The following is a 26,228-nucleotide window of genomic DNA, read 5'->3' on the forward strand; positions in this document are numbered from 1 at the left end:
GCTAGTGGTGGGTGTCAAATGCCAAAATCTACATACCTTTAAAGTGAACTTTTCTCAACTGAAAACAAAATAAGCTACTACAAATCAACTGTGGGAGCAAAATTTTGATTGAATTTGTGCAAATCTTCAAAATTGCTGGTCAAAAAATAATAAACTGTAAGTGCTGTGGATGGAGGAAGAGTTTGGATGGACACATGGTAATGGGATGGATCCCTACTATACATCATGTTGACCTTTTCCTTAAATGTTGGATACAAACTCTGTGCTATGGTACCTGTCATTGATGGACACACTTCATAAAGCAATCAGACAATCATTTTTTTTTCTCCGGAAGACTTCCAGTAACAAATGCAAAATAAGGGCCTGATTCTGGGGAAGAGTCACTTATTACTGCAGGGCCCCCTGCTGGGCGTCTATACGAATAGACACCTGAAGGAGCAATTCAATTGTTGCTCCGTTTGGACACTCATTAGTATTGGCACACCCAAAAGTCACGGGTTTAGCTGTGCCCAAACACAGACAGGAGGCTGTGAGAAGAAATCCCCCCCGCAGCTAACAAGTGTTTACATAGAGCAACAATTGAATTGCTCTGTTTTGCGCTTCCAAGTAGTAGACGTGGGGAAAAACAATTGAATTGCCTGCTCTGAGTGGGATGCTTCTGCGTCTGCTTTTCCTACAGTCACAGAATTGTACTAACATTTACTGTATGTGCTAGTGCAGCAATGCACTAAAGCAAGTCGCAAATACATGTATGTGAAAGAGCAAGCCTGTCCCTCCCACTGATCTAGCATCCGCAGATGCAACCATCTGTGCATCTTGATATTAACCACCCAGACATTCCTCCATCACACTACACTCCATTAAAACAAGATCACCTACCTACAACCTCGTACGCAATGTGAAGCACATGGGAACACCATGTTTTGCAATTCAGACACATGCATCTAGTTCAAAATTGGGAGATGTGTCCTGATTCACTGATGCGTCTGACTCCTAAATGGGGAGCTTTGTTCTAATTTTGTAAGCTCATTTTATGAAGTTATTCCTCTGTATGACAGACAAGAGACTTGATTTACGTTCATGTACTTTACAGCATAGATAGTATAATGACCAGTGGCCGACTTTTACACCTCCCTCATACCAGTAAAATTCATCACCCTCAGTAAGCCACTTGCAGTCCGTGACTGCACTGGCTCCACTATGACTGGTAGTGACTTCCTATTGGAAGTGCTACCTGTCAGTCACGGACACTACAGGCAGCCCTAGAGGGAGGTGCTTTCTCCCTCTAGGACTGTCAAACCAGGCTGCAATTAGCAGAGAGTGTGCTTTCTGTAGGACGCCACTCCCTGCCTTATCGTCAGCCCTAGCTGGCTTATATGGGCTGCAGTCAATGCAGTCCATAGAAGCTGATGTTTCACGTATGCGCCATCCCACCGTCGTGTGTGCGCATGCACCAGTCCCGGTGTCTGTCGGCTCCATTGTGCAGGTGCCGGGATCGGCCGGCAGCAGGGGCTCTCATCTCCTCCTCTGGACCAGGCAGAAAAGCCAGCAGCAGCCCCTCTTCTCCACACAGGTTGGAGCCGCCGCTGATAATGAGTACCTTGAATCTACTGTCCCACATGATCAGACTTCAGATAGGGAGTGCCTCTCTATTCCGGTGGCCTGAGCTGTAAATTACTGAAAGGCAAACACTCATGATGGATCTGAGGAGGGATTTTTCTTCACCCATGCCCCCCAGTACTACTCAGAGAGAACAGTGACAGATTGTGCACTGACAGGGGTCATGGCTCATTCGATCAGCATCTGTGATCAGAGTCTGTTTTAGACACACAGGCTGTGAAACACGACTCAGTCCAGGAGGAGAGAGTAGCAGGGAGGTCAGGGGGTGCATACAGTATGTGCAGTGCTACACCCCTATATAATGTTATTGGCTCTATTGCATAATTGCAGAGAAATGGGAGAGGGCTGGACTCTGCACAGGACCTGGCTGTCGTGGGCTGCCATGGCCCATTTTTGCACAACACACTAGGCATCACTGTGCAAAACACTAGAGTGTTGCGAAGCACACTTTGAGAACTGCTGCCCTATATGATCAACGTCTCGGCCTCTTAACATTAATTGTGTCCATTCTGAAAGAGTGATGTCTGCTTAGCCCTTACTGTGCAGTAGAGAATAATAACCAACTATTGCACCAGTATGCCACTGATCTCCTGCCCTTACCCAAAGAGAAAACATCTAACCCAGGAAAAACAACAATCAGCAAAGCACCAACAACCAAAAGGGAAGGTAGAAACGTGGGAAAATCCAGCAGCAAAAATGCCTAATTGTACACATAACAGATTAATAGAGCCCATTAGCCCACAAACCTCTCCCACAACTCCAAATAATTGGCCTTGTAGCCTGTAACCACATCCCTATAATGTTATCAGTCAAAACCCCATGCCTTCTTCAGGATTAAAGACTTAAAAATCTTATAACAACCTAAATCACCTAATAGTTCAGGCCAAGTGGAGCCTTTTACCAATCAGGTTGGAGCCCCACAGAGAGAATCCTTTGTGCTGCTATATACACGTAGCATAAAAATCTGACAGTATTGACTTAATCTGGTTGAATAAGCAATTTATGCGATGCAGCCTATAGCCTCATTGTGTGTTATTCTGCATGCCAATCTCTCCAGTCAACCACACTGGGATTGTGGATCTGCCCACTGCCCCTAAGGACACTTCAGGTAAGCTTTCAATATCCGGTGACCGTTCTGCTAGAAATAAAGTATGTATACTGAAATCCCCAGATGGATATGGTAATGGTACAGTAGATTAAAGGCTCCTACGAATGTATATGTTACACATATGAATTCTGGCTATGTGTAATGGTAGTCTATCTGTTTGAAATAGCAAGACAGAAAATGTTCCATATATTTAAATAACATATTTTATGATTAACATGCAGGAGTGGAGAAAAGAATGGAGTATTTGGAGTTATTCAGGTTTGTTAGCAAACCAAAAAAAGCACACTAATGTCAGTTTGAACACACCTCACCCAAATCTAACTCTCTGTGCACATGTTACATCTGCCCCACCTGCAATGCAACATGGTTTTGCCCATTGGTGTCCTTTTTGATTTGCTAACAAAGGTCCATTGTACAAAACATTGCGAATAATAAAAAAAGTATTAAACGTCACACGGTCAGATGCATCCGCACATCATTCACACTCACTTATTTAAATAATGATGCTGACAACTGAAAGAAAAGGGGTCGGCTTTTTATTAATTGAGAGGAAGGCCTATTAAAACTAAACTCCGGTGAAAGAAATCCCTCTCTAACTAAGGTGGCGGGGAGAAGAACGGTTAGAACTTGTACGAAGATAAATAACACAATACAAATATAACAAACATATAAAACACATATAAATCAAATAATAAACATGCCCAGATGTTCAAGGATCGGCCTTCTGACACTATCCCTGAACATCCAAACTCCACTGTAACCATGGGCCATCTGCCCCTACATGGCCAGGGGTCGACCTCCTGCCACTACCCCTGACCACAACCCAACTCGTAAGGACAGAGCTAACACTCAGCCCCTACGGGAATAAAAATGTGGCCACCAGCCCCAAGAACCACATATGAGAATACTCAACAATAGCATATGGGCCCACTACCTGGACCGGTGATGCCCATAACTCAAAAACTGATCAACTATAACAAACTTCTAAACCAAAACCATAAGAAAATAAACCTAATAAATCAAAGGTTAACTAACCGTTCTGAACCGGCCAACTGCCAGGTTTCTCCAAACCTGCCACCACCACCACCACCTAAAACAAAGTTAACAGGACCTCAACACTCTAATAGTATACTCAAAAAAGATCAACAAACCCTCCTCTGACAGGTGAACACCATCAGACCAGTACATTCTCTGGTCCCAGAAGGAAATTCTACCATGAGTCACCACTAGACCACCCTGCTGCAGGACTGCTCTACCAACCACCGAGTTCACACGCCTTCTAACCAGATCAATCGCTCCCGGGTTTACAGCACCACGCCAAAACCTCTGAGGCACGATGTCCAACCCGATGACAGTGCAAAATGGCCTAACGGTCATCAACTTCAACATGTGCCTTCTGTTCTCGCACCGGATATCTAGGCCTGATCTTACCACCAAATCGTTGCCCCCCCACATGAACAATCAGAAACAAAGGAAAACAAAACCAGGACACCGAAGACACTAACAAGTCTCTCAGACCTTCGCATAAGCTGAAGCTCCGGGAAATTCCTAACATCAGTGACCACAGGTGACACCGAAAGCCAATAGACAAATAAGTGTCCAACCACCCAAATAACTTGCAAATCTAACCGTCGTCCTGTAAAAGAATATTAATAAGTTTGACCAACATGTAACATGGGAAGTGAAAACCCTAACCGTGAAAGGAAGGTGAGGGGGGGGATGGGGTCGCCCAATTTGACTTGAAGCAAAAAACACAAAACGTCCATCAGCCAGCAGAAGCCATAATTAAAACTAACAGTAAAACAAAAAATTCCTCAAGGCCCCTGCAATCGCAAAAGGCGTTTGCGACGAGCGGTTAATCCTCAAAGGGGCACACTGCCAGGAGAAGGCCTTATATAGCATCTAACTGCACCATACCTCCACCAACCCATTGCCCAGATATCAACTTTGGACCAACCCGCCACAGCGGCAGCTGAAGCAGCACCGATGCGGAAAGAGTGAGTCCCATAGTCGACTGGTGACAGACCCAAGTCCAATATACAATGCTTCAAAACCGTCCGGAACTGATAAGAATCAATGGGGAACCCTCACTATGAACAAGCCACCCGTCAGGCGAATGAGGCCGTAAGCCCAAATAAGCCTCGGCCGCAACAACCGGACAAATGCAGCATTCACTGGCCCGACCTATTCGGACCCACTGCCCCCTGCCAACTATGTCAGTCTTAGAGCGCTGTATCTTGCCGGGACGTACAACCACATGGCTCACCAGCATGAGCGAAACTGCTGTTCGAGAAACCGACACCAGTTTACCCACCCTGAATGCTAGGAAAAATTTCACGTAACAGCTTATTTTCTACCAACCGATTGCTCACCCAATCATCCGGCCAATGCGCAACACACCATCTACCCGCGAAATAAGCTCCTAAAACCACAGGCACCAGCCGCATCGGTAAAGAGCTCTAATGAGGATTTGGGAATGGCACACTTTTGCCATAAACACACCCCATTAAACTGGAAAATAAAGGCATCCCAAATGCGCAGATCCCTGCAAATTTCAAGAGATAACCGCAAGAAATAATGCGGCCTTCTAACTCCAAATGTCGCCCTTTCCAATTTCCTACAGAACACTCTACCCATAAGGATCACCCTGCAAGCAAAGTTAAACAGGCCCAAGAGAGATTGAGCGTGCTTAACAGTAAGTTTTCCTGCCGCAAGCGCAAACAAAATTCCATCATGGAGAACATTATACTCAGGAAGCCTGCACAAACCTGCCAAAGTATCGATTTGGATACCCAAATACACCAAGGACTCCGTAGGACCCTCAGTCTTGTCCACTTCTATTGGAACTCCAAAAACCTCAAATAACACCAGAGACTTATTAAGCAAAATCTGACAATGATCTGAATTCGGGGGACCGTTCAGCAGAAAATCATCCAAATAGTGCATAATCCCTCGTTCCCCCATAGCCTCTTGCAAACACCAGTGTAAGAATGTACTAAACTGCTCAAAATACGCACAAGAAATTGAGCAACCCATAGGCAGGCACCTGTCAACATAAAACCCGTCGTCCAACTTAAAACCCATAAACCGAAAGGCAGAAGGGTGTAAGGATAGAAGGCCGATTCCACATCTAACTTGCACATCAAAGCCCCACTCCCAAATGATCTAACTATCGCCAAAGCCGTGTCAAAAGATAAATACACAACCCGACAATGCTCTTCAGGGATGGCATCATTCATTGATGCACCCACAGGACAAGAAAGATGCTGAATGAGCCTAAACTTGCCAGCAACCTTTTTTGGCACTACCCCCACCGAAGAAAGTACTAGGTACAGAATAGAGGTCTCCAGAAAAGGCCCCACCATCCGACCCAACTTAACCTCAGCTAAGACCCTCTGCAAACATCCGGAAAGTCTAGCGCAGAATGCAAATTTCTCACGGGACAATGACGAACGGACCCAGACATAGGCAAGGTAAAGCCGTACGCAAAACCATTACGCAGAAACTCCGCATCAACCTGATGCAGATATCTCTGCAACCAAGGCAAAAGCGCCGGCAACTTAGTTGGGGTGGGGGCTCTGCCCAACAACAGAGGCCGCTGGACCGCGGCTTTGCCGAGTCTTGGGTGTGGCAGATCCCACAGCCGCCGGTTTGCTGCAGTCTTTGATTGCGTGGCCTCCACCGCACCTAATACAGGAGTGACGAAAACGACACCTCGCTCCCAATTCACACTGGCCATTATTAAAGGCGAAGCATTTTCCATGCCCAACTCGCGACTGGCCCGCCCTATAGCTAAAGTAACGAGCACCAGATTGATTCCCCCATCCCTTTGCGCCATTTCCTTCCACCATTCCTCCAGTAGCCTGAGTAACTTCAACATACAATTCCACATCCTTCTTACCAAAATCGTAAACCTCACACCCGTGCTGTTTCCTCCGAAAATCCTCGTCATAATGACGCCAAGTATAACCCTTATACTTAGTGAACAGTAGACAAATCAGAAATTGGTAGCAAACCAAATTCATGTATTCATCAGGCTGCGACTCTAAGTAACAGGCTGCAAAAATCAGCATACACTGAACCCAATCCTGATAAGAACGAAAAGAATCTTCACTACTCTGACCTATCTTTCTAGCTGCAAGCAGCGCCTTTCTATCATCTGCGTCTCTTCCTATGTCGCTTCCTGGAGCCCTTACCCGTATCCCGACCCTCCCTAGAGAAGGAAAACCGGGTACTAGAGTCCTCTCCACTACCAGGGCTAACAACACTCTCGCTGGACCAGTCAGGGTCCGAAGAAGACTCCCCAGCTTGTGCAGCCACGTCCGCCGACTCAGCTCCACCCTGACGACCTCCCGAAGCTGACGCTTTTTCCATTTCACCCGCCGTCACAGCAGCTGGAGAAACAAGAGAAACATTGTCCCGTTCGTGACAGCACGCGCCATATCCGAACTGGATAACTGGCCCTGCACCGTAGGCACACCGATCGAGGCCAAAACCGCTGCAAATGCCTGTGTAACATTAGCAGCCAAAGAAACAGCATCAGTGCCGGTGGTTAGCAAGGGAGCCACTGCCGACACAACTGCTGCTCAAATTGTAGACAACACAGATGCACCTAAAGCATCCCCCGTGGGCAGCAACAAACCTGCCAAGCCCTCACTGTCTGTCACTGTAGAGCAATCATCCACCCCAGAGGAACTCAACAGTGCACTCCTGTGCCTAATTCTCCTCCTGTACTTAGCACTAGCACCGCTCCCCGCAGCACGCACACTACCACTGCCATAGAGATGCTGGCATCCCCCAGCCGCAGCTCCAGCAGACCTCCCTGGCAAATCTACAGGGCCCAATGCAATAACCTCAGAGCGCGCCCCACCTACAGCACCTGATGTCAGTGCTCCATCCAGCGCACCCCTAACCGTGTCCCGTACTAGCGGAGGCTTGACCCTCTGCCCACGACCCCCAGATGCTACACCATCCGCGCCGGGGAACACCCCGACCGCGCCGGACTGTGACTTGCCACCCCTAGGTTGCGCGGGCCGACTGCCCGTAGAGATGCGAGGCTGCCGAGCGCCCCTGGCGCGGGAGCGCTCACATAAGCACAGTGAGAAATATTTATTTTCTAGCTATAATCCAAGAGGGATTGTGGATCCCCCTTACTATCTCACAGCAGCCACCTGATTTGGTGATAAAGCGCAGTCCTAAAACAAACTTTCTCTGGTATCTACCCTGTGACTAGTGTCACTGCCCAAGATACATGGCCAGGGGAGGTCAGCACCGTCGCTGCCCAAGTGGAACAGAGGCATATGCCTCCTGCTTGTGGGTTACCTGGAAGGTCATCCTGCTGCCTGGAGGAACAGTTGATGCACCCTTAGCACCTGCCCAGCAGCCAGATTCCTGCTCACAGACCCTCTTCTATGGCATGATGTGCAGGAGGACAGGTGGAGGTGGCTCAAGGAGCAGGAGTGTTCTGCGATGGCACTGCAGAGAACTATTATACCTTGTAATGGAGGAATTTAAAACCAATCTGTAGACAGGTGCCATAGGGGTCTATTTACTAAGCCTTGAAGAGAGGTAAAGTGGATGGAGATAAAGTACCGGCCAATCAGCTCCTAACTGCCATGTTACAGGTCTTGTGGTCTATTTACTAAGCCAGTGGTTCCCAAATACGGTCCTCATGGCACCCCAACAGTCCATGTTTTAAGAATATCCATGCCTAGGCACAGGTGACTTAATTAGTACCTCAGTCAGTTTGATTATACCATCTGTGCACAAGCAGGGATTTACCTAATACCTGGACTGTTGGGGTGCCTTGAGGACTGCGTTTGGGAACCACTGTACTAAGCCTTGGAGAGAGATAAAGTGGGCAGAGATAAAGTACCAACCAACCAAATCCTAGTCATTTTCCAAACACAGCCTGTAACATGGCAGTTATTAGCTGATTGGCTGGCACTTTATCTCGCTCCACTTTATCTCTCTCCAAGGTTTCGTACATAGAACCCAAAGTCTGTGACACATTAACTGTTGTGAACTGCAGTTACATCCAGAACATCTCTCAACATACTCTGGAAACACACGTTTGTTGGGTTTGTTGGATTTTGTTCTCGCAATTAAAAATAACTCAGGTCTGCGTAGTAGCTATTTATCATATTGTCAGTTGGGTAAACAAACAAAAATACACCACAAATATACCAACTATAAAGGCACGGGATGTCCATATTCAAAAAGGAAACATGCAATAAACTAATTTTAAAATTGTAAATATATGGTTTGAAAAAAGCTATTTTCAAAGCGTAATAGTTATCTGTAAACCAAAATAAAAATAAAAATTGTAGAATCATTCCAAACCCCCTATTTACAATCCCAAATCATGTCTTATCTTCTTCTCTACATGTTTGAGTTTGAAAATACCTCTACTTTCCTCAATAGGCCGGATCAATGCTGTCACAATGTATATACTCCTAGATTTTAGATTTCTAACAAACTCACCAATCTTTATTTCCCCTTTGTCTTTGAATGATTAGAGCACTCCTAGTAATTCATATTGGAAAAAAATACCAGAGGGTCCAACTTCAGTTTTTTCAGAGATTGTCAGACTGTGGAGGCCTGGGCATACTGAATACAACATTACCATACAGTAACACATCTTCCTCAATGGGAAAGTCCCAAAACTGGACTTCGATAGAGTGTCACGATCCGGGTATCTGGACGCCATTTCTTACCCATCAGATGCCTCCTAAGGCTGGCTCAGCGCTCCAGGACCGGATTCCATCTGTTATCCTGATGTGTACATTCCTGTATCCTCTCCTGTCACTCTGGGACGCTGTCACAGTAAACGCCATATTACACCTGGCATGGCGTCTCCCGCGGCCTCCGCCGCCGTCCCTGAACTTCTGCATGCAGAGTGTCTGAGTGGCGATTACGTCAGCCGCGGCCTCCGCTGTGTCCGCGTGGTTGGATGTGCATCTGTCAGCCTGGCGCCTCCTGTCTCCGGTGGCCGGCGCCACCATTACTGTTTTCATTACCACATGGATTACAAACCAAACTTCCCTCCAAGTGTCTGCATGGGCGCAGCCATCTTGGATTCTGTCAGCTGATCATTTCCACCAATCTGTTCTCAGTATTGATAATCTGCATAATTGCCTAGCCAATCCCTTCCTTGCTGCAGGTATAAATACACTGTGCCTGAGCAAGGAAGGCGTCAGTGCTTTGGTTGTCAAACCTAGTTCCTGTTTGTCTCTCTCCTGTGATTGTCTTCCAGGTTCCAGCTCCTGTCTCAAGACTTCCACCATAGAGACCCGCACCAGCATTCCACCTGCGGTGTAGCCTGACTCTCCAATCCATTGTGGATTCATCTGTTTCCAGCTACAACATTACCTGCTTCCAGCTCAGCTTCCAGCAGAGTACAACTTCCCTTAAAGGGCCGGTGTCCTTTCTACACTTTACCACTCTCCACCGGTATTATTATTTCTCCGCTCTCAAGTTCTACATTTCAGTTCATATTTCATCGCTCCCAAGTTCATTTATTATTTAACTGGTTCCAGCCAGTATCCACTCCGTGCTAACAACAGTCTGGTTCCAGCCAGTATCCACAGCAGCTGTTTTATCTTCAGCAACCCAGCTTTTCCTGGAACACCAGCTGGCACAATCCTGGGTTATCTCCATTGCTACAGTCGGGCCTGGTAAGGACTTTCCATCTAGAAGATCATAAGAACTATCTCACACTACCAGTGCCCTGTGGCTCCTGCCATCCTGTAGTACCCAGGAACTGTATTTATTCTTTGCTGACTTTTACGTTTTCTTTTACTGCTGCTGTGTTGCGGAGTTGTCATAATAAACATCATTGACTTTTATCCAAGTTGTCGTGGTCACGCCTTCGGGCAGTTATTATTCATGTTACTTACATGTCCAGGGGTCTGATACAACCTCCCAGGTTCCGGTACATCTCAGCCCCTACAACTGAGGCTGCCTCCCGTCAGCTCAGGCCCTCAGTTGTGACAGTAAGCACTGACCTAATGAATCCAGCCGGAGACCAGGATCAAGCGGCCAGGCCGATGCAAGAACTAGCAGCCCGACTAGAACATCAGGAGGCTGCACAGGGCCACATCATCCGCTGTCTCCAGGATCTCTCTACTCGGCTGGATGGGATTCAGACAACTCTCCGTGGATCAGGCGCGTCTGGTGCGTCAACCACAGTGACTCCAGCTATAACCCCACCCACCTTACCCATTTCTGCTCCACGTCTTCATCTTCCAACGCCAGCAAAATTTGACGGATCTCCAAGATTCTGCAGGGGATTTCTCAACCAGTGTGAGATTCAGTTTGAGCTACAACCTGGCAATTTTCCCAGTGACCGTACAAAAATTGCCTACATTATTTCTCTTCTCAGTGGCTCAGCCCTTGATTGGGCATCACCGTTATGGGAGAGGTCCGACACCCTGCTATCTTCCTACACTGCCTTCGTGTCAACATTCAGGCGCATCTTCGACGAGCCAGGCCGGGTAACCTCAGCTTCATCCGAGATTCTCCGTTTACGCCAGGGGTCACGTACTGTAGGACAATATCTGATACAGTTCCAGATCCTGGCATCCGAACTGGCATGGAACGACGAGGCCCTGTATGCTGCATTCTGGCATGGCTTATCTGAGCGTATTAAAGATGAGTTAGCTACCAGAGACTTACCTTCTAAGTTAGATGAGCTAATCTCACTCTGCACGAAAGTTGATTTACGTTTCAGAGAGAGAGCAACTGAGCGTGGAAGATCATCTGCTCCAAAATCTTCTGCTCCTCCTCCTCGTCAACTGTCACCATCTAAAGATGAGCCCATGCAACTTGGCCGTTCCCGTTTAACTCCTGCTGAGCGCCGAAGACGTCTCTCCGAGTTTCTCTGTCTCTATTGTGCAGCTCCGTCTCACACCATTAATGCCTGTCCCAAACGTCCGGGAAACTCCAAATCCTAGCTCGCCAAGGAGAGGGCCGGCTAGGAGTAATGATCTCCTCTCCATCTCCTCAAGATTGTAATCTCCCAGTCTCGCTTCAAGTTGCTCAACGTTATCGGAACGTCATTGCCCTCCTTGATTCCGGAGCAGCTGGGAACTTTATTACCGAAGCCTATGTTAAACGGTGGTCCCTACCCACCGAGAGACTTCCTTCGTCCATTTCTTTAACTGCCGTGGATGGCAGCAAAATTTTTGATGCAGTTATTTCTTTAAGGACTCTACCAGTTCGTCTGAGAGTGGGAGTTCTTCATTCCGAACTTATTTCTTTTTTAGTGATTCCAAGAGCCACACATCCTGTGGTCCTGGGCCTTCCATGGCTCCGTCTTCACAATCCTACAATTGATTGGACGACTACGCAAATCCTGGCATGGGGTTCCTCCTGTGCTGAGACATGTTTGTTTAAAGTATTGCCTGTCTGTTCTTCCTCCCCCAGGTCGTCTGATGTTCCAACTCCTCCATATCAAGATTTCACGGATGTGTTCAGCTTCTGCTGATATCCTTCCTCCTCATAGAGAATGGGACTGTCCGATTGATCTCATTCCAGGGAAGGTTCCACCTCGAGGCCGAACTTATCCGTTGTCTCTGCCTGAGACGCATTCTATGGAGGAATATATTAAAGAGAACCTAGCAAAGGGGTTCATTCGACCTTCTTCTTCTCCAGCCGGCGCAGGCTTCTTTTTTGTAAAAAAGAAAGATGGTGGTCTGCGGCCGTGCATCGACTACAGAGGTTTGAACGACATTACCATCAAGAACCGTTATCCTTTACCCCTGATTACTGAGCTCTTTGACAGAGTTAGCGGAGCTACCATCTTTACAAAGCTGGACTTGCGAGGTGCATACAATCTCATCCGGATCCGTGAGGGTGACGAGTGGAAGACCGCCTTTAACACCCGTGACGGACATTATGAGTACCTCGTCATGCCCTTCGGATTGAGCAATGCTCCAGCTGTCTTCCAGCATTTTGTCAATGAGATCTTCAGAGACATTCTATACCGTCATGTCGTGGTCTATCTAGACGATATCCTCATTTTTGCCAACGATTTAGAGGAACATCGTTTTTGGGTTAAAGAGGTTCTGTCCCGTCTCCGTGTCAATCATCTCTATTGCAAATTAGAAAAATGCGTCTTTGAAGTCAAGTCCATTCCGTTTCTAGGGTACATTGTGTCCGGTTCCGGACTAGAGATGGATCCTGAGAAACTACAAGCAATCCAAAATTGGCCGGTACCCTTAACCCTCAAAGGGGTCCAGAGGTTCTTAGGGTTCGCCAACTATTACCGAAAGTTTATACGAGACTTTTCCACCATTGTGGCGCCTATTACTGCTTTCACTAAGAAGGGTGCTAACCCGTCCAAGTGGTCTGAAGAAGCCATGCAAGCATTTCATCTTTTAAAACAAAGGTTCATCTCTGCGCCTGTTCTGAAACAGCCTGACATCGACTCTCCTTTCATCTTAGAGGTGGATGCCTCCTCCGTTGGAGTAGGAGTGGTGTTATCTCAGAGGGCTAAAGATGGCCATTTACACCCTTGCAGTTTCTTCTCCCGGAAGTTCTCCCCAGCTGAGCGCAACTATGCCATTGGCGACCAGGAGTTGCTAGCCATCAAGCTCGCTCTAGAAGAGTGGAGGTATCTGTTGGAGGGAGCTTCTCATTCAATCACCATACTTACAGACCACAAGAACCTTTTATACCTGAAGGGCGCACAATGTCTCAACCCTCGTCAGGCCAGATGGGCACTTTTCTTTTCCAGGTTCGACTTTAAACTCCAGTTCTGTCCGGGCTCTCAGAATCGCAAGGCCGATGCCCTTTCCCGCTCATGGGAGCAAGAAAATGAGTCAGAGTCTTCAGACAAGCATCCTATTATAAATCCGTTGGCATTCTCCACGGTAGGGATGGACTCTACGCCCCCATCAGGGAAAAGTTTTGTGAAGCCGATGCTAAGGAAGAAGCTCATGCATTGGGCCCATGCTTCCCGTTTTGCCGGACATACAGGTATCCAAAAAACCCTGGAGTTTATCTCTAGGTCCTATTGGTGGCCAACTCTGAAAAAGGACGTCTTGGAGTTTATTGCATCTTGCCCAAAGTGTGCCCAACATAAAGTATCCCGCCAGTCGCCTGCGGGGCAACTGGTTCCACTATCCGTTCCCTGTCGACCATGGACCCACTTGTCGATGGATTTCATTACAGACTTACCCATGTGCAACAAGTTCAATACCATCTGGGTGGTAGTTGACCGGTTCACCAAGATGGCACACTTCATTCCTCTCACCGGTCTTCCGTCAGCTTCCAAGTTGGCTCAAGTATTCATACAAGAGATCTTCCGACTCCACGGTCTTCCTGAAGAAATTATCTCAGATCGAGGAGTTCAATTCACAGCCAAATTCTGGCGAAGTTTATGTCAAGTCCTCCAAGTCAAGCTAAAGTTTTCCACGGCATACCATCCTCAGACCAATGGTCAAACCGAGAGGGTGAATCAGGACTTGGAGGCCTTCCTCCGCATCTATGTGTCCTCCTCTCAAGATGACTGGGTTCAATTACTTCCCTGGGCCGAGTTCTGTCATAACAACCAGTATCATTCTTCATCTGCTTCAACACCATTCTTCACTAACTTTGGATTCCACCCTAAAGTCCCTGAGTTCCAACCGCTTCCAGCAACTTCTGTCCCCGCAGTGGATATCACCTTGCATCAGTTTGCCAATATCTGGAAGAGCGTACGATCAGCTCTGCTCAAGGCATCGTTCAGGTACAAGAAGTTTGCGGATAAGAAGCGTCGAGCAGTTCCTGCTCTCAAGGTGGGTGATCGGGTATGGTTATCCACGAAGAATTTGAGGTTAAGAGTTCCCAGTATGAAGTTTGCACCTCGCTATATCGGTCCTTTCAAGATTGAACAAGTCATCAATCCTGTTGCTTACAGACTCCAGTTGCCTCCCTTCTTAAAAATACCCAGGACATTCCATGTTTCCCTGTTGAAACCGCTGATCTTGAATCGGTTTCATTCCTCACTTCCTCCAACTCCGAAAGTCCAAACTCAACGAGGCGTTGAGTATGAAGTGGCCAAGATCCTGGACTCACGTCACCGTTACGGTCAACTACAATATCTTATTGACTGGAAAGGTTATGGTCCTGAGGAACGTTCATGGACCAATGCTTCTGATGTCCATGCTCCTGCCTTGGTCCGGAGATTCCATTCCAAGTTTCCTCAAAAGCCAAAGAAGTGTCCTGGGGCCACTCCTAAAGGGGGGGGTGCTGTCACGATCCGGGTATCTGGACGCCATTTCTTACCCATCAGATGCCTCCTAAGGCTGGCTCAGCGCTCCAGGACCGGATTCCATCTGTTATCCTGATGTGTACATTCCTGTATCCTCTCCTGTCACTCTGGGACGCTGTCACAGTAAACGCCATATTACACCTGGCATGGCGTCTCCCGCGGCCTCCGCCGCCGTCCCTGAACTTCTGCATGCAGAGTGTCTGAGTGGCGATTACGTCAGCCGCGGCCTCCGCTGTGTCCGCGTGGTTGGATGTGCATCTGTCAGCCTGGCGCCTCCTGTCTCCGGTGGCCGGCGCCACCATTACTGTTTTCATTACCACATGGATTACAAACCAAACTTCCCTCCAAGTGTCTGCATGGGCGCAGCCATCTTGGATTCTGTCAGCTGATCATTTCCACCAATCTGTTCTCAGTATTGATAATCTGCATAATTGCCTAGCCAATCCCTTCCTTGCTGCAGGTATAAATACACTGTGCCTGAGCAAGGAAGGCGTCAGTGCTTTGGTTGTCAAACCTAGTTCCTGTTTGTCTCTCTCCTGTGATTGTCTTCCAGGTTCCAGCTCCTGTCTCAAGACTTCCACCATAGAGACCCGCACCAGCATTCCACCTGCGGTGTAGCCTGACTCTCCAATCCATTGTGGATTCATCTGTTTCCAGCTACAACATTACCTGCTTCCAGCTCAGCTTCCAGCAGAGTACAACTTCCCTTAAAGGGCCGGTGTCCTTTCTACACTTTACCACTCTCCACCGGTATTATTATTTCTCCGCTCTCAAGTTCTACATTTCAGTTCATATTTCATCGCTCCCAAGTTCATTTATTATTTAACTGGTTCCAGCCAGTATCCACTCCGTGCTAACAACAGTCTGGTTCCAGCCAGTATCCACAGCAGCTGTTTTATCTTCAGCAACCCAGCTTTTCCTGGAACACCAGCTGGCACAATCCTGGGTTATCTCCATTGCTACAGTCGGGCCTGGTAAGGACTTTCCATCTAGAAGATCATAAGAACTATCTCACACTACCAGTGCCCTGTGGCTCCTGCCATCCTGTAGTACCCAGGAACTGTATTTATTCTTTGCTGACTTTTACGTTTTCTTTTACTGCTGCTGTGTTGCGGAGTTGTCATAATAAACATCATTGACTTTTATCCAAGTTGTCGTGGTCACGCCTTCGGGCAGTTATTATTCATGTTACTTACATGTCCAGGGGTCTGATACAACCTCCCAGGTTCCGGTACATCTCAGCCCCTACAACTGAGGCTGCCTCCCGTCAGCTCAGGCCCTCAGTTGTGACATAGAGACAGTAAGAGCCTTTGAATAGCTTCCGGCTCCTCCTTCCTCTGGTTGCCATGGCCATGAAATTGTTTTTTATATTTCTTTTTGTGAAACTTCACTCCTAAGCAACATGGGATCAGTTTCAAAAGTTCAGTGGGTAAGACACTCTTTCCAGACTTATCATGCAACTGTTAAATAATCTTGGATTTTCATCTGGCCAAAACACATGTAAACCGTGGCTGGCAAGTAGCATACATTCAGTGTCATTGCTGAATTATAGGTGGGGCAGCCGGGGAAGTTTCCTAGGGTCGACCCCATAAAGCAGCAGCCCTATCCTCAATCAGGGGCGTCTTCAGAGAGGAGGAGGCCCGTGTCCAGTCTCCTTCTGGGCCCCCTCCTCCCTAGCTGGCAGTGCTCTTAACTCTGGGCACTAAGTAACACTGTCTCAGAGTCTAGAGCACCTGCGCTGGTCTCTGGGAAATTGATGCAGCTGCCATTTTCCTGTGATTTCCCTACTGTGCATGTGCAAAACACTGGGAAAATGGCCGCTGTAACATTTTCCCAGTGATTTCTGCAGCGCTGCTACTGCAATGCGGGACTCCGGAGGGTAAGTATTGAAACAAATGGGTGAAGGGTGTGCAGTGTGGGCCCCCTGAACCCCATTATAAATATGCCAGTGTCCCCAGTGGTATCAGACCACCCAGTTCCCATTCACTGTCTCCTGCTGTTCTGCAACTTATGGCAGCAACACAGATGAGATATAATGGAGTTGTGACACTGCCGTTCATTGCCAGTGGAGACATGAGAGGACTATTAATGAGCACTGCTGTCCAGAGACAGAGGTAAGTAAGGGACTAGCACTTCAGCAGCTGGACTGCAATATGATTAAATGGTTAATGATGAAGGAAGGTGGGGGGATATATGATGTGCACACACTAGGAAACACGCAGGCATGTCTGGACCATTTACGGGGTGGTCCGCGGCGGCTGCATGACGTCACATGCAGACGCTGTAATCCTTAACATCTTGGGTAGCCATCTGACTTTGCGGCATTGCCCTGTGCTGGCCTCCCCCCGCATGTCAAAGAAATTGATAGTAGATGTGCGTTTTCTTGCACATCTACGATCAAGTCTGAATCAGACCCCAAATAGCTTGTGGCTTAGCAGACCATGGCTAGTTAATTACAGGCTTGTACTCTATCAACCAGGATGAGAAGAACATTTTTCATACAGAAAATACATGATACAACATACAATTTGAACAATACCATTTGTTAATATGCCCAGTCTGATATAAAACTCAGTAACACTTCTGAAACTGTTGGTAAGAAAGAGAAAAAGTTGTATAAATACCAATAATACATGTTTATGCTATTAATGTCCATTTTTGACGCCCATAAAAATATTTTATTTTTGTCAATTAAAACAAAGTATCCATGATTTAAAAACATTTATCATTTGTTGCATGCTTTGATTCTCTTCCAAATATTTCAGTGGGCTTTATAACCTTTGTACTTCTGTCATACAGAACAAGAAAAGCAACATTATTCTGTACTGACCATTACAATGTAATGAAATACAAAAATTTTTTTTCAACTTGCTATACTGTAAGTTTAAAACAACAAATTCTTTGTGAACAAAACAGCCATATGTCCAACTTCTAAAATAGAACATATACTATGTGACATGGCAAGAATTTTTCTTACGTAGTTTAAACATTCACATATAATTCTAGGTTACTGGAGCTTGGCATTCATTTAAAGAAGCAAACAAATTCCATATGATATTTATGAGAAAATATAAGTAATATTTTAATAAAATCCCACTTGGGGTGAAAAGAATAGCCATAAGTTGCCTATTATCGCACATCAGGAGTTCCAAGCATAAAACATCTTTTTTATGTCTAAAACAGTGGGTTTCACATTGGCTTCAAGCGAGTATAAAGGGCGGCTGAAGACCAAAAGCATTCAGTAATAGAAGGCTCCAAACTCACACACACTCGTATGCACACATCATTCCATAATATACAGTACCATAATGTATTTATTTAGAGGAAAACTGCATGCATGAACACACAGTGAGTGCATGTGTAGACATAATGGTAACTCATCATGTGTTCAGCTGTAGTGTTGGCGGGTGTAAAATACTGTGGAACCTGCCTATTGGTCTTTTTTCGACATTTTGATCATTTTGGGCTCAATTTAAAAATGACCCCTTGCACACAGCGGTACTTAACATATAATGGGGGTTATTCAGAGTTGTTAGCAAACCCCAAAAAATAGCAATTAGGCAAAACCATGTGCACTGCAGGTGGGGCAGATGTAACATGTGCAGAGAGAATTAGATTTGGGTGGGTAATATTGTTTCTGTGCAGGTTAAATACTGGCTGCTTTATTTTTACACTGCAATTTAAATTTCAGGTTGAACACACCCCACCCAACTCTAACTCTCTCTGCACATGTTACATCTGCCCCATCTGCAGTGCAACATGGATTTGCCCATTAGTGTGCTTTTTTGGTTTTCTAACAACTCTGAATAACCCCTATATCACATAGTACCGCATTGATACAGCATATATTACTGCTTTCATTTACAAAGACAGGGCCTGATTCAGAGATGGATGCTTTTGCACAGCAGGTGCATCTTTGTATGCAGCTGCTGTGCAAATATATGCTAATGCCTGAGGGACGCTCTCCTGCCTCATCTCAGAAGTGAGTGCTATGTCCAAAGACACAGCATCAGAACACCATTGCAACAATCACTCACAGTGTCGGCAGCATCAGCAATCTCAGTAAGTCTAAGCTTACTCAGAATAGCCACTTACTGCTCATTTGTGAGGTAAGTAAATCTGCATCGGAAGACTCCGACACTGGATTCGCTACTCCTGGAGCTAGCAATGCCACAATCTTGTGGAAGTGATGACCAGCCCAGCCCACTCCCCAAGTCCTGTGATCTCGCTGGACTCATTGTAAACATGCGCATGCGCAGTCCTACAAACATTGGAGATGTATGTTAACCATGGGGTTTACTCACAACCATGGGGTTTACTCAGCCCCACAGATCATCTTTACGATGGTCTACAAATACGGACTTTGCCGTCAGTGTAGCGATCTGGTAGAAACCTCCTGTGACTAAGTGGGAAGGTACAGTAATGGAAACAAATGCAGCTGTACAGATGTGCTCCGCTCATCATTGCCACGATGCATTCACACATGCGCTTGCATCGTGGCTACACGGGTCTGGGTGCAAATATTCACACCCACAATCGCACAGTGCATTTCCTATAGATCACAGGAGTGACTATTCGCACGTCACGTTAGTTGCGGCAAACCAGTTGCACCCATGAATAGTTGGGAGTACGATGACGGTGAGCATATCTGTAACTTTATACTGGGAATGTGCAAGTGGATAAGGCCCAGTGAGTTTTGAGTAGCTTTAAAGAGAAATATCTTATTTTCCTCATTGTGCACAAACTGAGCAGCTGCAGATGAAAAAATTGGGTGTTAATTTTTCCTGTCTATTAGCAAAAAACAGACACCCAACTGACTTTTCAAACAATTGAATGGCCCCCACATTGTTTATTTGAGTTTTGAATAGTATTCTGTACTGCACATGCGCAGTACAGCTGAACAGAACTTTCGGCGCTGGGCTGCACAGTGCTAAGGTGTTATATTTTTATCAAAATCTTACATTTCTCAAACATTGCACTTATTTAGAACATAAAGTGATACTGGTAGTGAGGAAGGGTGCTGCATTATTTTTTTTCACCGCCCACCACAAGGGATCATTTCGCAATCCCCAGCATTACATAGCAGAAATGTCCTCATTGGTGACAGGAATTCAGTAGCTGCAAGGCTCCTCTGCCCCATCCCTTCTGCTCTGCACGCCTAAAACTGTCTCCATCTCATCTCTCTTTTGGTCCATCCCGTCTCCCTTGGCCCCATCGTTCCACCATTCTGCTCTATCCTGCCTTCTCCTGGCTCGATCCCCCTAGCCTCTCTGTCAGGGGCGTAGCCAGAACTTTGTGGGCCCCATAGCAACATGTTGAGGGAGAGAGGTACTGGCTACAGAGGAAAAACGAATATAAATAATGCCTAGAGCTCCAAGGGGCCTTAATCCGATACTGTCACTAGTGTTTAATATTACTTCCTTTTAACTTCCCGCCACATGCTGGACCTGCCCACTCCCTGGCACACGGGTGGCATTACAGAACAGCATGTTTTGTATAATCACATCTATTGCACCTATGACTAAAATGGCACCTTTTACACGTGACACTGAAATGTTTTTTACCAATGAACCAAATCAATAGGGAAAAAACTGCTGTTTCACAAATTCTGTGTGTTGCCTCAGGGGTAATGACACGTTACATGTGACTCATGACTGTATGACAAGTACACCTGTGCACACGCTCTTCTATTAAAGGAAAGAAGATAAGAGATATGATATCCACACACATTACTCTTCATCTTCTTGTTAGATCCTTTCACAAACAATCCTTTAAAGGGCGCTTTTAAGTGGTTTTTATCTTATTCTTCAGCCATCTGCAAGCTGAGTACACAAATTGTGTCAAATTAATGGACCTTTCTGTATAATGCCGCTCTATATATCACACTCATTATGAGTATTTGAAGCACTCAAGTGACTTTGTTAAGTTTCAGTCTTTTGCTATTTGACTTTTGATGAAGACAATAGGAAGTTTTACAAAGTAAAGTATATACTGTACAGTGTACTTCCACAAAATGGAAAACACTGAACAATTAGTAAGAATGACAATATCGACATTACACAGCAGTTTCCTAATGTCTGTGAACCATTTTACTTACCATTCATACAGTAAGAGAACACCATAATATGATACGTGTATGCCCTAAATGTTGCAGCAAGTGCTACAGAATATCTCATTGGCATCAGTCATTGAATTGGATAATTAAATATTTTATGTTATACCAGTAATAAAAGATAAACCCATGTTTTTATTTCCCTACTTAGAAAAGTGTTACATGAAAGGACAATCAAAGACTCTCCATGTATTTCATTTTGTGGGAGAGCTCATGTTTCATGTTTAAATACGTTACGGTCTACTGGGTTTAAAGCACCTACTGTGCACTGATGCATAGAGAACATATGCACATGTGTAGCAAAGCTTCCACTTGTGTAATAAACACAAAGGAAACACTTGTACACACAGGATTAAACAATAAGCCATCAAAGTGCTTCTTATTTGAACTTTGAAACCACCAAAGCTGTTGTATGCATAGTCCAATGATAGGTGTGCCGAGTAATGAAAGATGAGTTTGAAGTTAAGTACATTATGAGGCAATGAATGAGGGATTCATTCCTGTTGAAACATACCGGTATACTCTAAGCCACCTTTATCTGTGCATTTGCAGTTTTATATACTTTATACATCTGTATGCTTCTAGAAATGGCATATATTAAGTTCTCAGGATGGGATGTACTATTACCTTTCGCAGTGGTACTGTACTTCCGTTGTCCGAATTGCAAAGGCTCGTTTGTTCATTTTGGGAATGTACAGGACTATTAAAGTTTTGTGATAAAAAAATATGTTGCCTTTCCGCATTCTACAAGGCCGGCGACACCTTTGTGCCATTATCAGTCTCCATTGCCGGCACAGGGGAATCTGTTGCAGTGATATGTACTAGGTCTAGCACGGTGCATTTTGTGTCAGACTTGCCTCCTGGTAACCGCCATTTGTAGCTGGCAATTGGGGGGGGGGGGGGCAGAAACCTCCCTCCTCTTGGCCAGTGGCTCAAATTACGACAATAGCAATAATATATAATATGATTACTAGAGCTGCCGCCACAACATGCAGTTTAAGGGACAAAATGGAGCTGCTGCACATGCCCAGTGGTTGATGCTTCTATTACCAAGTTTGGTGTGTGTGTGTGTGTGTGTGTGTGTGTGTGTGTGTGTGTGTGTGTATCTGTGCACTTAATCAGTGCACTGGTCCAAGGGCCGTCAGCAGAAATCATAGGGCCCCGTACAGCGATATCTCTGGGGCCCTTGCAGAAACTGTTATTAAAAATACAAATATATTTATTCATACAAATATATAAATATGTATATCTCGCCTTCCTCCCCCACACACCATAGTCTGTGTCTCCCTGTCTCCTTCCTCCCATACACCCCCCAATCTGTCTCTCCCCAATGACTTCATGCTGCAGTCCCAGTTCCCCCACCCCATCCAAAATCCCTGTATCCCCTCACCAAGTTACTCTTAATTGGAGAGTCACCTGCGCTGCGCTTTCCAGTATCCAGAACCTCACACCCCACAGCAGGAAACATGCGGCCCTTACACCCCACCACAAGAGGCTGGCGCAGGGCACAGGAATCCTGGCCAACGGAGCTGCTGACATGTCCCATAACTACAGAGCTGGATCCGGAAGTGTAAACACACGCTCATGCCGCACAGTCATTGTGTGTGGGAGGTTCCTGTCACTCTGAGGCTGCGTCCACACCGCCTACAGCTCGCTGCCCTATTTGGACAAGACATCACTGCGGTATCCGTTTGAATGGTCGACCATGTTAAAGTCGACAGCCATTAGGTCGATCACTATTGGTCAACATTGACATGGTCGACGTGGCCATATGGTCGACACATGAAAATGGTCGACACATGACAGGTTGACACATGAAGGTCATGTTATGAAAAAAATGACACCAAAAACAGTTAAAAAATAAATTTCAACCTTTTCATGTGTTGACATGTCCCGTGCCGACCATTTCAAATGTGTCGACTATTAGTCTATGTTGACCATGTCTATGTCGACTAACAGTGGTCGACCTAATGAATGTCGACCTTAACATGGTCGACCATTCATAACAGACCCATCCCTGCTGGGCAATAAGTGGTGTATCATTGGGGCCCCTCTGATCCTTGGGGTCCAGTACAGGTGTCCCCTTTGACCCCCATCACTGGCCCTGACCGAACCAGAGAGTAGCTACCAGGAAGAAAATATAGAAGCCTTACCATAAGGTGGAAGAATGTAAGCTTAGAAAGTGCAGTTCTGCCTCCTACTGGTTCTATTATGCGTTTGTATTTATTTATTTATTATGTTATGTTTAACCTTTACCTGACCACTTACTTTATTTATATTACTTAAATATGTTTGATACAGCCTACACTATAGACAATCTATCGTGTCAAATATTATCACTGCATTCCATACAGTATCCATTGCATAAAAGGACCAATGTGTACATTAATGGCCCTACTAGTTTTTCTACTGATCCTCCAGACTTCTGTACATACGGCGGAAAAATGTGGAAAGAAAAAAAAAATCAGTAGGAAAACCCCCCCAAAAAATAACAGTTAAAAAAAAAGAAATTAGTACATCCGGCCTCAGTATTTATTTAATATCATAACAGCAATTTACACTATGGATATTAAGCGCATGTTAATCTTTATTTCTCTGCAAATTTGCAAGTATTATTGTATGTGGAAGTGCTTTATGTTTGTTGTGTCAAAGCTAAATGAATGGTGCCACCATATATTAGGAAAATGGCAGAAAAAAGCCAGAAAACAATCACAAACCAATGAAAAGGTGTAATTCTGAACAGAGACCAAAAAACAGGGATGAGCGGGTTCGGTTCTCTGAGAACCTAACCCTACCGAACACCATATCCCGAGCTCGGATCCGAGCCCGGCTCGGGACTTCCTGCCAGACTCGGAAACCAGAACGAGGCAAAACGTCATCACCCTGCTGTCGCATTCTCGTGGGTTTTGGATTCCCTATAAGGAGCAGCGCGTTGCCGCCATTTTCACTCCAGTCCTGGGGAGTGTGGCGAGAGGATGTGTCTCCTCAGTGTCTGTGCGGGAAAGTGGCGTGGCGTGTGGGGTGGTGACCTGCTCTTATGTGTCATTCCAGTGCTGTCTTGTGCTGCATCAGTTCAGTGGTGGTGTCTTGTGCTGCATCAGTCCAGACACAGTGGTGGTGTCGTCCAGACACAGTGGTGGTGTCCTGTGCTGTGTTGCAGCCGTATAAGTTCAGGGGTACTGCCGTATAAGTCCAGTGGTACAGCCGTATAAGTTCAGGGGTAATGCCGTATAAGTCCAGGGGTACTGCTGTATAAGTCCAGTCCAGTGGTGCAGCCATACAAGTACAGGGGTACTGTCGTATAAGTCCAGTCCAGTGGTGCAGCCGTATAAGTTCAGGGGTACTGCCGTATAACTCCAGTCCAGTGGTGCAGCCATATAAGTCCAGTGGTACTGCCGTATAAGTTCAGGGGTACTACTGCATAAGTCCAGTGGTACTACCGTATAAGTCCAGTCCAGTGGTGCAGCCATATAAGTTCAGGGGTATTGCCGTATAAGTCTAGTCCGGTGATGCAGCCGTATAAGTTCAGGGGAACTGCCATATAAGTCCAGTGGTGCTGTCCTGTATATTATTTACTCCAAATAAAGGGGTTATTAATATTTAAGCCAAATAATTTTAACAGGGTTTGCCGTGTGTGGTTTAGGGGTACGCTCTTCTGTGCCGCATATTGGGGGTCATTCCGAGTTGTTCGCTCGCTAGCAGATTTTAGCAGCATTGCACACGCTAGGCCGCCGCCCTCTGGGAGTGTATCTTAGCTTAGCAGAATTGCGAACGAAAGATTAGCAGAATTGCGAATAGAAATTTCTTAGCAGTTTCTGAGTAGCTCGAGACTTACTCCTACATTGCGATCAGCTCAGCCCGTTTCGTTCCTGGTTTGACGTCACAAACACGCCCTGTGTTTGGTCAGCCACTCCCCCGTTTCTCCAGCCACTCCTGCGTTTTATCCTGGCACGCCTGCGTTTTTCCGCACACTCCCAGAAAACGGTCAGTTTCCGCCCAGAAACACCCACTTCCTGTCAATCACACTTCGATCACTTCAGCTATGAAAATTCTTCGTTCGGACGTGAGTAAATCTACTAAGTTTTGTGCTAAAATACTTAGCGCATGCGCACTGCGTACCATGCGCATGCGCATTTTCACCTTAATCGCTCCGTTGCGAAAATCGGCAACAAGCGAACAACTCGGAATGACCCCCATTGTTATATAACTCAGTCCAAATAAAAGGGTTATTATTATCCAAATTATTTTTACAGGCTTTGCCGTGTGTGTGTGTGTGGTTTAGGGGTTTGCTCTCCTGTGCCACCAATATTGTTAAATAACGCCGTCCAAATAAAAGGGTTAATATTATCCAAATTATTTTTACAGGCTTTGCCATGTGTGTGTGTGTGGTTTAGGGGTACGCTCTTCTGTGCCGCCAATATTGTTATATAACTCTGTCCAAATAAAAGGGTTATAAAACCAAATTATTTTTACAGGCTTTGCCTTGTGTGTGTGGTTTAGGGGTACACTCTCCTGTGCCACCAATATTGTTATATAACTCCATCCAAACAAAAGGGTTATTATCCAAATTATTTTTACAGGCCTTGCTGTGTGTGTGTGTGTGTGTGTGTGTGTGTGTGTGTGTGTGTGTGTGTGTGTGTGTGTGTGTATTAGGGGTACACTCTCCTGTGCCACCAATATTGTTCTATAACTCCGTTCAAATTAAAGGGTTATTATTATACAAATTATTTTTACAGGCTTTGTCGTGTGTGTGTGGTTTAGGGGTACGCTCTTCTGTGCCTCATACTGTTATATAACTCCGTCCAAAGAAAAGGATTATTATTATCCAAATGATTTTACAGGCTTTGCCGTGTGTGTGTGTGTGTGTGTGTGTGTGTGTGTGTGTGTGTGTGTGTGTGTGTGTGTGGTTTAGGGGTACGCTCTCCTGTGCCACCAATATTGTTATATAACTCCGTCCAAATAAAAGGGTTATTATAATCCAAATTATTTTTACAGGCTTTGCTGTGTGTGTGTGATTTAGGGGTACACTCTCCAATATTGTGTGTGTATTACACCTGGGCAAATTCCAGCACGTCCCATGTTTTGCACATACAATTAATTTGGTGGTGCAGAAATTTTTGAGAAATGACAGG

General features: G+C 45.8%; 1 protein-coding gene across 1 annotated transcript in view; it reads right to left on the bottom strand.

Annotated features, from left to right (window-relative positions):
* Nucleotides 1-26,228, bottom strand: part of SUGCT (succinyl-CoA:glutarate-CoA transferase) — a 1,636,615-nt gene that overhangs the window by 142,255 nt on the left and 1,468,132 nt on the right. The window lies entirely within an intron of this gene.

This window comes from Pseudophryne corroboree, chromosome 5 (assembly GCF_028390025.1).
Source record: "Pseudophryne corroboree isolate aPseCor3 chromosome 5, aPseCor3.hap2, whole genome shotgun sequence".
Taxonomy (NCBI): domain Eukaryota; kingdom Metazoa; phylum Chordata; class Amphibia; order Anura; family Myobatrachidae; genus Pseudophryne; species Pseudophryne corroboree.